A 13,975-nucleotide genomic window follows, 5' to 3' on the forward strand; every position below is an offset into this window, starting at 1 on the left:
ATCGATGTATATGACGTGACTGAATTACAAATTGTATCGAATTCGAGAGCAAAATTTACTAACAATTGGACACAGCAACGATGGGCAACTTCATTGCAGGAATGATCGCTGATATATTTATTAAGATATTAGAAAAGATCATTTTCAGTTCAAACGTGAATATAGAAGATCGAATTATCCACAACAACCTATGTGTAGACGACATATACTTGTAAATGCTAATGACAGTGCCATACAAATTATAGATAAATAGAAACATTACAATACATAGTTCCAAAAACCGCTTTTAGCACTGCAACAGTACCCTCACCATACAACTAATACACACAACAAAAATTACAAACCATAAATCAAGAAATAAGCTGAAAAGAGAACACAGAATAAAATATACTAACCTCACAGCACCATGATTTGTCCACATTTCAGGATATCTGAAAATAGCGTCCCATAACAGTAACACTTTAAAAACAGTCCAGTCAGGATGCACTAAATTCCAAATTTTATGGAATTCAGGAATACATAAAATCTCATGATATAACTGCAAGCAATTTTACAATGGACTAACGAGTAGGAACTTTGCAGTTCAAGTGCAAAGAATTCACTCGAACTTGTGACAGTAAACACTCTTCATTTTACATGCACCTCCACAAGCAAACACACAGACCTCAAAGAGTAGAATAATACTGAAAATTCTACACTGTGGACCCATTGGTAGGACAACTACAATGAACTCTTAACACATATCCATACTACGGCGAATCCAGCCGAAGCTCTTAGTGATCAAATGAATTTGAAACACAAAAAATATTTGGAATACTTTATTGACTTCCTAAAAATGAAAGAATAAATTAAGATGCCTCATGACACCATACAATAAGAAAAACTCATAATTCTCAAGACAAAAATATCTTTCCACTTTAAGTAAAAACATATTGAAATGCGATCTTTGTAACGTAGCCATAGCATTTATTTCCTGAGAAAGTAAGCTCACTGTAAACACATATCATTCAGTGGAGTAAGCTCTCCTGTCAAACGAATACAGGTGTAAATTACGAAACTCAGGGATCTATATTGTACTATATGAAGCGTAAGGAAGATAATTACCAACATCTATGTAAAACACTAAATGTATACTTTCGTAAGTTTATACAAAAAATTTTCCCATAAAATCGGATGATAACTTAAAAATGACTTAGCAACTTGAAGAGTATTTGTCACGTATATATAGTTTTTAAATGGAACTATGTGCATTCAGATTAAAAAAACTAAAAGTACAGTAAATTCGAATGTCAGTGGTTTTTGTTGCAGGATTCTAGTCAATTACGACATCTCGTATATTGAGAAGTTTCCACATTGACACTTGTACAGTAACTGTGGTAGCACACACTAAGGAACAATACAATTGCAGATTAGTTATGTGGATTCTGAGCAGTAACGAGACAATTGACCATCACAGCTTGAGTTCAAAGTGACCACCGGCAGCGGCCATACACGCTCCAAGTCTGGTACGGAATGACTGCTGCATAAGTGCAAACATTTCAGCTGACATGTGCAAGCAAGCTGCAGTAATACGTTGTTGCATATCATCGGGTTTATTTGGTATCACTTTGTAGACACAGGAAAAGTCTACAGGCGTCAAATCCTGGGAATGTGTCGGCCAAGGTCCAATCCATTGATTTTCCAATTCTTGAAGACATGCTGAAGTACTTCCGTCACTACGGGCGGGACAGCTATCGTGTTGTTACCACGGGCTCCACCTGGTCTGCAGAAAAACGTGGTAGGTAGTCTGCTAGGAGGCTGTGATACTTGTGCACATTCAGCGTTCCATCTACGAAACTGGGGTCTATGTGCTGATGGTTCACTATCTCACAACATACATTTACACTCCATGAACGCTGACTCTCCATCTGACCAAGCCAACAGGGATTGCAACAGACCAATAGTGCATGTGTCGGCAGTTTACCTGGCCATGATTCGTAAATGTGGCTTCATCTCTAAACAAGATATATGATACATCTATATTATCCTATCTTTATGCCCATGCACAGAAAACACAATTCTCATAACTGTTTCCCCCAGTTCTTGATGGAGAGAAATGTGATAGTGATGGGAGCTGTGTCGAAGGAGAATGCGTAGGACGCATGCCTGACTCATGTCAGTTCTTACTACGATTGCGCGAAAGCCAACTCGCGGATCAATTGCAACAGCCGAAAGAACGTTAATATCCCGTCTATTCTCGTCATTTGTATCCTTCTGTTACATTGTCTAGGTGTTACACTACCACTTTCATCTAACTGGTTGAAGAAGTTGATAAATTACTGCCGAGATGGTTGACATTTGTGGGGATATCTTGCTGCATACACTGTACAAGAACGAACAGCATTCCTCCTACCATCTTCGTACAACATGAACAATAAGGTTTTTCCTGCGTTGGTAAATCTCATCGTTCAACCATGACCTATTGTTTGGAGTGTCACACACAAACCAACTGCAAGTCGCAATGCTTTCAAAGAGCACAGACGCACAGTGCAAGTAAACTTAACAACATCGTACCTAAGAACTACGCAGGCGGAATGGCGTAAAGAAGCGTCGGTATGGAAACTTTTCAAAATAGGACATCTCGTAAACAACTCTCACTAGAATCTGGCAAAAAATAACATTGACATTCTAATTTACCCCACTTTTACTTTTTTAATGTCAATAGCCATTGTTCCGTTTAAAAACATACATTTTTCACAAAAAATATACTTCCTAAGTATTATTACAATATTTTTACTGTCTAACAGTACTAGCCGCTGACTACCAATGCAGTCCCTGGAAACCGTAAATCAATAGCACTTTCCATTTTCGAAATATTTGCGATGCAGGTGTATGAGTGTGTTTGTTAAATTAATTTGCTTCTGCAAGGCGGTATTTCGAGCATCACTGACAAGTGGGCGAGCAATGCTCTATAGTAAACACTATTCGTGTGAAACATGTATGCTACTTTTACTGAGAGCATGAGGATTATTTTTCAGGTTCAACATTTTGATGACACAAGAGCAGCGAGCTTTTTAGTACATTATGAACCGTTTATGAACAATCTGTCACAGCTGCGTACGTGCAGGTTCTAAACTAGTCGCGAAGCATACCTTTATGTCCTGAAACTGTGAAAGAATGGTGATAAACACTTCATGAAACAAGTGATCATTTTATTTGGGCTTTCATTACAATAAAAATCAGCTGTTAACGGGAAGTTTGTAAGCGAGCTTTAATTTTTCTGCTACGTTTGAAGATGACAGATATTTTTTGTGCTTACACGTACTTCGCTAGTACAGTTGTGATGACCATATTTCTACATACATAGTAATAAGCAAATGGTGTTGACTTTTGAAAACGCCAAATAAAGCAATGTAGCTGGATGGTAAACGCAAAAGAATGCAAATAATTTTCATAAACTGTGTGTAGTTAAAAGATCATTTACATTTTATCCGTCAGGCAACACACTTGCCGCAACAGCCCACTTTTGCTGTGACGTTTCTTTTGTTCGTCAGTTGTATAGCTCCTTTCCTTTGAGATTCTTCCAGAAAGAGAAACGAAGCTGAGCCTTTTCAGGTAGACAGGATGACTAACAGATCATTCTTAGCCGCGTGGAGTGGCCGCGTGGTTAGAGGCGTCACGTCACGGACTGCGCGGCCCCTCCCGCCGGAGGTTCGAGTCCTCCCTCGGGCACAGGTGTGTGTGTGTTGTTCTTAGGATAAGATAGGATAAGGTAGTTTAAGTTTAAAAGATAGGATAAGATAGTTTAAGACAGGATAAGATAGTTTAGTGTGTAAGTCTAGGGACCGATGTCCTAAGCAGTTTGGTTTCTTAGGAATTCACACATTTGGATTTGGATCATTCTTATTTCCTTTTTAACGAACACCCTCTGTGCACTCGTTAGACTTTGGAGCAACAGTAACGAAGAAGCGTAGGAGCTGTGTATCAAATGGCCACATAACATGATCGCAGGTGATGGGTATCCAGCTCTACAAGTCAGTCCTGTGAAATGTAGCACGGCGCTCACTAGAGAGAGTAGAGGTGCTTTTGGTTTCATTGCAGCAGTCAGTTTCCAGTTTGGGCGCCTCAGCACGGACGCTTGGCTAGAGTTGTGTTGCTTTAGCGTTTGATGGAAGGTGAGGAGCCTTGGGGGCTCGACCAATCAGCAAGGATGAGTCCACGGAGTCCTGTCATATTCGTCTGAGTCTGCTAGTGGTTACAGTTCACACAATGACTGTAATTTGTTCAAAATTACTATAGGTTTGGCAGCTACGATGGAAGTGGAGCGGGAGAGCCCACGCGGGAGGTATGGACCACATGGCGCCGATCCTACGATACATGTAAGCAGCAGCCACTACCATGAGTTCCAAACCTTCACCCCACCACCACAGCACTTCTCTCCCGCACCGTGTTTGAATTACAGGCAGCCTGCAGTCCTGTGCGAATATTGAATCCTGTGATTTTGTTGCCATTCTTACTGTTGCATGAGTTATTATTTGGTTTAGTGTTACTGTTATTTGTTGTGTGGTACTGAATATGTCAGAAAAAAATTCGTCGGACGTTATGAATAGAAATGTTTCTTGTCATTCTCTTGGCAAAGGAACTACCGTACGAGGTCAGTGGAGAGAAATTGTCATCGCACTACGTGCTTACTTTGAGAGTAAAAAAAGACCTATATGTAGAACCGCTGTTCTCTGTTAACAGTTTAATCGAGAGAACCTTTGCTGGTCTGGACATGAAAACAATGTTGCGAAAATTGGTAACGAAATGTTCGAGAAACAAATGCAAACGGGGAAAAAACTAAGCTTGTAAGTCATGGGGAAAGGAAACTTTGTATGTACAAGCGGGTTTTCAATGCAAATTATTAAAAGGACAAGGGCACTGCATTCTCGAAAGGAAGCAGACATATTCTTATTCACGCAGGCAACTCACAACGTTTTGTCTTAAACGGCCTCCGCTTTCAAAATCAGAAAACAGAGATTATCATGAAGAAATAAACCACGTCACGTTTATAAAGTGGTTCCTAGAAGCACTAATTCAAAACCTTGGAAACTGTCAACGACTGTCGAAATAATTCAAGGGTGAACGACCAGATGCCAATGTCGAACAGGAAAAATATTTCGGCAAACGACCACGTTGCCGTCGTCAGTGCACCTGGTGAAACCAAAGTGGTCGTTTGCGTAAGTATTGTGGCAATAACATTCGGCAGTTCACGCGTAAACTACACTCCTGGAAATGGAAAAAAGAACACATTGACACCGGTGTGTCAGACCCACCATACTTGCTCCGGACACTGCGAGAGGGCTGTACAAGCAATGATCACACGCACGGCACAGCGGACACACCAGGAACCGCGGTGTTGGCCGTCGAATGGCGCTAGCTGCGCAGCATTTGTGCACCGCCGCCGTCAGTGTCAGCCAGTTTGCCGTGACATACGGAGCTCCGTCGCAGTCTTTAACACTGGTAGCATGCCGCGACAGCGTGGACGTGAACCGTATGTGCAGTTGACGGACTTTGAGCGAGGGCGTATAGTGGGCATGCGGGAGGCCGGGTGGACGTACCGCCGAATTGCTCAACACGTGGGGCGTGAGGTCTCCACAGTACATCGATGTTGTCGCCAGTGGTCGGCGGAAGGTGCACGTGCCCGTCGACCTGGGACCGGACCGCAGCGACGCACGGATGCACGCCAAGACCGTAGGATCCTACGCAGTGCCGTAGGGGACCGCACCGCCACTTCCCTGCAAATTAGGGACACTGTTGCTCCTGGGGTATAGGCGAGGACCATTCGCAACCCTCTCCATGAAGCTGGGCTACGGTCCCGCACACCGTTAGGCCGTCTTCCGCTCACGCCCCAACATCGTGCAGCCCGCCTCCAGTGGTGTCGCGACAGGCGTGAATGGAGGGACGAATGCAGACGTGTCGTCTTCAGCGATGAGAGCCGCTTCTGCCTTGGTGCCAATGATGGTCGTATGCGTGTTTGGCGCCGTGCAGGTGAGCGCCACAATCAGGACTGCATACGACCGAGGCACACAGGGCCAACACCCGGCATCGTGGTGTGGGGAGCGATCTCCTACACTGGCCGTACACCACCGGTGATCGTCGAAGGGACACTGAATAGTGCACGGTACATCCAAACCGTCATCGAACCCATCGTTCTACCATTCCTAGACCGGCTAGGGAACTTGCTGTTCCAACAGGACAATGCACGTCCGCATGTATCCCGTGCCACCCAACGTGCTCTAGAAGGTGTAAGTCAACTACCCTGGCCAGCAAGATCTCCGAATCTGTCCCCCATTGAGCATGTTTGGGACTGGATGAAGCGTCGTCTCACGCGGTCTGCACGTCCAGCACGAACGCTGGTCCAACCGAGGCGCCAGGTGGAAATGGCATGGCAAGCCGTTCCACAGGACTACATCCAGCATCTCTACGATCGTCTCCATGGGAGAATAGCAGCCTGCATTGCTGCGAAAGGTGGATATACACTGTACTAGTGCCGACATTGTGCATGTTCTGTTGCCTGTGTCTATGTGCTTGTGGTTCTGTCAGTATGATCATGTGATGTATCTGACCCCAGGAATGTGTCAATAAAGTTCCCCCTTCCTGGGACAATGAATTCACGGTGTTCTTATATCAATTTCCAGGTGTGTATTTCCACATGAAGTAAGCTGATAAAAGCTGAAGAATCACTTTCAACAATTGTTCTACACATCTCACCTTATCATTCAGTTTTTGCTGACAAGGCAGTTATCTTGGAAAAATTAAAGGATGAGATGTTTGATTGACTTCTGCGTCATAACGGCGATAAGTGACAGCTTCAGAAAGTTGAAGCTAATGGAATTAATAATTCTCCATAAAACATAGTTCAAAAAATGGGTCAAATGACTCTGAGCACTATGGGACTTAACATCTGAGGTCATCAGTCCCCTAGAACTTAGAACTACTTAAACCTAACTTACCTAAGGACAACACACACATCCATGCCTGAGGCAGGATTCGAACCTGTGGCCGTAGCGGTCGCGTGGATCCAGACTGAAGCGCCTAGAACCGCTCGGCCACACCAAAACATAGTTCCCGATATACGAAACCATCAAGATGACGAAAACATACGGGCATCCAATCGCTAGCACGCCACTTTTGCACTGCCATATCAACCCAGTAGAGTTTGTAAGGGCTCCAATTAAAGACTTCATTGCCAGGAATAATAATAAATTCACTCTTTCTGCAGTGTAAGCACTAACAAAGAGAAAGGAACTTCATCTTTGAAGACTGGAAGAATGCCAACGAACGTTAGTATAGGATCATGGAGAGAGCATGGCAGAATGATGCAGATTTGGAAAACGCAGTGGAGGAACTGATCAGTTCATTAAATAACAACAGCGACAGTTACAATGAAATTTCAGGCATCTGTCGCTGTGATGTGGAGTTCTTTCATGATCACCATAGAAATGAAGTACAGGCAGATAGTAGCACGTTTGAACCTCGCTATTTACAGTGTTAAGCAGCAACAAAACAAACTTGTATGTATTGTCGTTTTGACATTTTCATAAGAAGGCCTTATCAACCACTAATTCCAAATGAAGTTCGTCTCAGGTGCTCAGCCTATACATCGCACAAAATGAATGCTACTCTTTAAAATATGAGCGCTGCAGTACTGAAATAATGTTTATCATATCACTTTTGTTCTTTCTCCGATTAGTGTTTGGCCATTTTAAGATATTTCCTCACCACGATGAACACGCACAAATCTTACATTTTGCTCTGTTAAAAATAAATAGGAGCGCCATAAAGTTAATGGAAGATTACTTGTAAACCGAACAATTACCTTCTCGTGACGAAACCACACGGTCGACCACTTAATGCATGACGCGGGAACGGACCATAGGGCCTCATATTTAACTGAAATATCTCGTATTTGAAAACTTTGACATTGCTCCGTTTCGAAGTAGATGAAAATCACACTTTTTCTCAAGATTTCATTCACTTCATTTGCTCACTTAAATTAAATAATAGAAAAGTTTCTCGCGTGCTGAAAATTCGATAACGTCTTTCGAACAGGAATTTTCGTAAACTGTCGGCTAGTCTTCTTGTTAACTTGTTGCATAAAATAAAAGTACAATAAAAAACATAGCGAAGCTCTTCCATAACACATTGATGTAAGTTCCATATTTTTAAAGTGAGCAGCCTGCGAGTTTCAGCGAACTGAATGAAATCTAAGATTACGCGTGAAGTGGTACCTCTGATGCGCACCCCCACGTGTTCCTGCTGACCTGTTAAAGTCTATTGAGCAGATAGTAGACAGCTTTGTACACATTTACGCACGTGTTGCCTAAACTATTGAACCTACAGCTGAGTGCGATACGCCAACTTCGAGAGCAGTGCAATACGATGTAGCTGGTATATACAGGGTGATTTTTTTCCATCGTGTATAAGCTCTACGGATAGATCGGTGGCAACATACGGAAGAAAAAAGGTCCCGAAATGCTTGGTTTCCACACTAGAGACAATTTATTCAATTACAATTTCTTACAGAGACTACTGTCTAATACGCGCTGTACCATGCAGTTACAGTATGCATGGTTTCCTCTTAGAGGGTGGTACTTTGCCACGTAAGTCTTTCCCTAGCACCCTCTCCTGCCATAGTAATTGGTAATGTTGTGTCCGATTCACTTCTCTTGCTAACTCACTTGTAGTGGATGAGGTACAGCGTTGTACACAATGGTTCCGTATTCGAATCGAAAGCTTGCCGACAAGGTATTTATATACGCAAAGGCAAATGGCAACGGTGGCGGGTAGCGAGGTTGTATCGGGAGACCTATCCCCGCCGACAACAATCACAGTATTCAATTTTTGGAATACTATTTCACCGTTTGTCTGAGACAGGGTGGTCTCAGGACGCAGAAAATCATGAAGGACGTACTCGAAATGTTCGGACACCTGACTTTGAAGAAAATGTGATTAACACTGTGGAAGGCCGACCGCCGTCACAATACCAGGCAGTTGGCCCACCAGTACGGGATAAGCCAGAAGACCGTGTGCAACATTCTATACGTCAAATTATTACTGCCCGCATTACTTACAGAATGTGCAGGGCATACAGAGACAGACTTTCTACATCGGGAGGAGTTTTGTCACTGGTTTCTTCACTAGGCAACCACAATTCCTGAATTTTAGTCATCCATCCTATTCAGAGATGAGTCCCACTTTACGCGGAGTGGTATGTTACCCTTTCATAACGGTCTTCTGTGGGGTAGTATGCAGAACCCCGTGCTATGGTGACAGCGAATCTCAGCATCGGTGCAACCGGAATGTGTGAGCCGAGATAACCAGCGATCTTATTATGGAACCAGTCTTCTTTCCACGTCACCTAACAGGCCGGAACTGTCGGCTTTTCTTGCGGGTGACTTTGCCTCATCTGGTGCAAGAAGTGCCACTAATGCTTCGAAGATTTATGTTGCTTCAGACCACTTCGCCGCTAACGTCCGGACGAATCTCAATCCTTTCTTTACAGGTCGATGGGTCGGACGAGAGCGTCTAGTTTCGTGGGCTGATCGTTCACCGGATCTCAGCTGGTGTGATTTCAGGTAGTGGGACCATCTCAAAAGTACCGTGTATGCAGAGCCCATTCCAGATGTGGAGACACTGGAGCAGCGTATTCATACTACCTCTGACACTGTTCGGATGCAGCCATGCCGATGTGAACGAGTGAGACAGAACACACTACGGCGGCTAGACGCATGCTTTGAGGCACAAGGAAACCATATTCACCACATACTGTAATTTTGGCTGTATGGTACGGCGGTTATTAGACTGCAGTCTTTGTAACAATGTGTGACTGAATAAATGGTCTTTAGCACGGAAACCATGCTTTTCCTGACATAATTTCATTAGACTTTTTTTTTTTTTTTGTTCCGTATCCTCTCATCGATAAAACCCTATAGTTTGTACACGGTGGAAAAAATTGAGCCAAGAAGGTATGTGTAACAAACGTTCACAATACCTCTTACAATAACTGCTATAATTTAATTATGTAATAGGTGGACTTGCCATGTAAAAGCGAACATCTAGACACGTTTAGTGAGCTACCATCATCTTCATTTACATAATTAATTAGACAATGAGAGGTGATTGAAACAGATGTTTAATGAAACTCAGCATATTTAATTACTAAAGACAGCTACGTAAACAGAATAGCAGCGTGTGGTGGTAAACGTAGTCACGCTTTGTGCACGACACTTTTATCATATGTGTTTAATTACTGATTTTCATCACACAATCAGAATTTGTCGTAGTTTCACTCAAATTCCATTAAAGATTCATAAATCTGGATAGCAGCAATGGAAACAGAAGATCTTTTCCTACAGAACTGATGTGGCATGGCATTTATGACTCCGCTTCGACATTCGAAGCACAGTCAACTAAGACTATATACTGGCATGTTCATTCGAAAAATACAATCATCCTAATTAATATTCCTGGCGAACTGCTTGATCTGTTTCTTACTGTAATGTATCATTTCAAGCAGATTTTCAGCGCAGTTCTAATGACACAGCTAGCTGCATGCGGCTCTGTATCAAAATTTGTTGAAATTGCTGATCTCTCCAACCTACTGAATGATAGAAATTCTCGGAAACTGCAGTGGCGAGGGAAGCGATCTCGTAAAATGTGGCAGCCATCTTTGGTTTTAAGCAGCTGGTTGGACGCAGTTGAAGAGGCGGGATCTGTGTTTCTCTGGGCCGCAATTTGGCAGCACGTTTTCTCGGACTCAGGTTTTCAGGAGGGCAGGCGCAAAACCTAGAATTATTTCTATAGTGCTCGGGACTTGTGATTTTCATGTCTAAGGCAGATCTGATCTAGAATAATGTTCTAATGTTCGAATGTGCGTGAAGTCCTAAGGGACCAAACTGCTTAGGTCACAGGTCCCTAGACTTACACACTACTTATGCTAAGAACAACACACACACAAAATGGTTCAAATGGCTCTAAGCACTATGGGACTTAACATCTGAGGTCATCAGTCCCCTAGACTTAGAACTGTTTAAACCTAACTAACCTAAGGACAACACACACACCCATGGCCGAGGGAGGACTCGAACCTGCGACGGGGGGAGCCGCGCGAATCGTGACAAGACGCCCTAGACCGCACGGCTACCCCGCACGGCTCTAGAATAATTACGCACAGGATTCAACTCTGAGTGAGACGTTTGTGGTCTTAGCGTTGTCAGCTCTCGATCGCTCGGCACCGGGTTCGATTTTCAACCTGTTTGAGGATTTTGTGTGTTTGGGACTATGAGTGTGAGTGTAAGTGAGTGGGTTTCGTCATTTAGTGACCATGGACGCTCAAGTCGCCGGCTTGCACCAGGCAACAGAACTCCCCAGATGAGGGCTCTCGGCCAAAAGTACCATAAGCACATTTCATTCACAGAGTAGAGAATGAAGTTCAGCTGACTGCTTTTGCTCTAATCCCACGAATTTTTCGTCGGTTTCTCGTGCTTTTCTGCACTTAGATTAATTTCGTTGACATTGGGAGACTAAATTCAGACGTTCCGATCATTACTCTAAATATTATACAACAGTCGGCACTTAGAATCATTTGTCGAGTGTTGGAAGGACATGTTTATAGCGATTGGTGCTGGTCTGAATATACAACATTTGGGGACGCTGAACTCACGCACCTTATGTAATTTTGTACTCTTACAGGATTTGTTTTAAAATTCATCGCAAGTTTCAAACTTCCATGAAGGGGCTCTAATAAATTTTGATCCGCTTAGTTTCAGTGAGTAGAATTTCACCAGTCAGCCGTTTAATACGCGCTTTGGCGAATAAACTGTGCTTGATACTGAACACTAATGGCTACTCGTTGTTGGGCTATGTTATTTGCATTCTGCACCTACGGAGAACTCTGTATTCCGGTTTTTGTGTACCAAGGACAATTAACTTGAAGTTCAGTATTGAACAAACGATTGGTGTGGACTTTAAACCATATGAACCGATGAGAGTCAAAGACAATAAATAAAAATTTTACTACCGTGCAATCGCAGAATCGAAACACACTTCGTACTTGAGATAAACGAAGAAATTAAAAGTGAACAACATCGGATGAGAATGGTACCGAAATGCTAGATCCACAGCGGTACTCCAGAAGCTACCTTAAGCTGTTTGGTGGAGGGTACTTAGTGTACGTCTGTCACCCCATACCTTTTCCTGTTCCAGTCGTGAATGGTTGGAGTGAAGGACGATTGCCGGTAAGCCTCCGCGCGGGCTAAAATCTACTTTTATTTTCATGGTCTTTCCGGGAGATATTTTTGTTGAGTCTTCTAGTAACGCACGTTCTCGGAACTAACAGTAAACCACACCGTGATACAGAACGCTTTCTTGCAGCGTCTGCCACTGAAGTTGATTGATCATTTGCGTGACCCTTTCAAGCTTATTAAATAAACCTGCAATGAAACGCTCTGCTCACCTTTGGGTCTTCTCCATCTTATCTGGCACGTATCCCATACTGACGAACAATATTCAAGTATTCGTCGAACGAGAGTTTAGTAAGCTATATTACCTGACGCTTCTTCCAGCGAATCTCAATCTGCGATTAGTTTTATACGGTCGTTCCACTTGAAATCGATCCGTACGCAATTTTCTAGATATTCTGTAGAAGCAACTGCTTTTATTGATTTCTCTGCAATCGTGTTATTTTACAGTAATGGGTATTTCTGTCCAGGTATACGCAGTACTTTATGTTTATATTGGAGGTCAACTGCCACTCCTTGCGGTACAAGTCGATCCAACACAGGTCTTCCTACATTTCGGTACAATTACTAGCGGTTCATCATCCACGAAAAGAACCGTGGACTTACTCTACTACGTCATGTATATATACTGTGAAATGTAATGGACCTATAACACTACCAAAATTACTTTCACATCTGAAGGCTTCACTCCACTGCGAATTACATGTCGTGTTCTGTTTGCTAGAAACTCTTCAGTCTAATCACACACTTGGTCAGGTATCCCATATGCTCGTTTTTTGTTCATTAGGCGGCAGTTCGGAAACGCATCCAATGCCTTACGGATGTCAAGGAACCAGATATCCGTCTGGGCGCCGGCTTGATTACTGGGCGCCATATCCAACACCTTCAGGGTTTCGGGGACGAACAGTGCGGGCCGGGTTTCACACAATCGTTGTTTTCGGATTCCATGCTGATTCCTACAGAATTTCATATTGCATGTTCCAAAATTCCTCAGCAGATCGATGTCAGAGGTACAGGCCTATAGTTTTGTGTGTCTCTTGGACGATCCTGTAGATACAGAGTCGCAATCTTGTCCAGAAGCCTTTCCTTTCATGAGCGATTTGAGTTCTCACTTACTTCGAAGTCAAACAGTGGATATTAAACACCCTTTTTATGCACACATGACACAATGATTGCAGTTTGAATCCAAAAAATTTACAGCAAAATAAGATAAATAGAGCTGCCAATTTTTGTCAATATACGAGGAAGCAGACGTGTGATACCGATGGAAGTGCATCAAGTAATTTTCGCCATATGAAATACACTACTGGCCATTAAAATTGCGACACCATGAAGATGATGTGCTACAGACGCGGAATTTAACCGACAGGAAGTAGATGCTGTGATATGCAAATGATTAGCTTTTCAGAGCGTTCACACAAGGTTGGCGCCGGTGGCAACACCTACAACGTGCTGACATGAGGAAAGTTTCCAACCGATTTCTCATACACAAACAGCAGTTGACCGGCGTTACCTGGTCCAACGTTGTTGTGATGCCTCGTGCAACGAGGAGAAATGCGTACCATCACGTTTCCGACTTTCATCGTGACTGCGGTTTATCGTATCGCGACGTTGCTGCTCGCGTTGGTCGAGATCCAATGACTGTTAGCAGAATATGGAATCGGTGGGCTCAGGATGGTAATACGGAACGCCTTGCTGGATCCCAACGGCCT

Source organism: Schistocerca americana, chromosome 2, assembly GCF_021461395.2.
Source record: "Schistocerca americana isolate TAMUIC-IGC-003095 chromosome 2, iqSchAmer2.1, whole genome shotgun sequence".
Classification (NCBI taxonomy): Eukaryota; Metazoa; Arthropoda; class Insecta; order Orthoptera; family Acrididae; genus Schistocerca; species Schistocerca americana.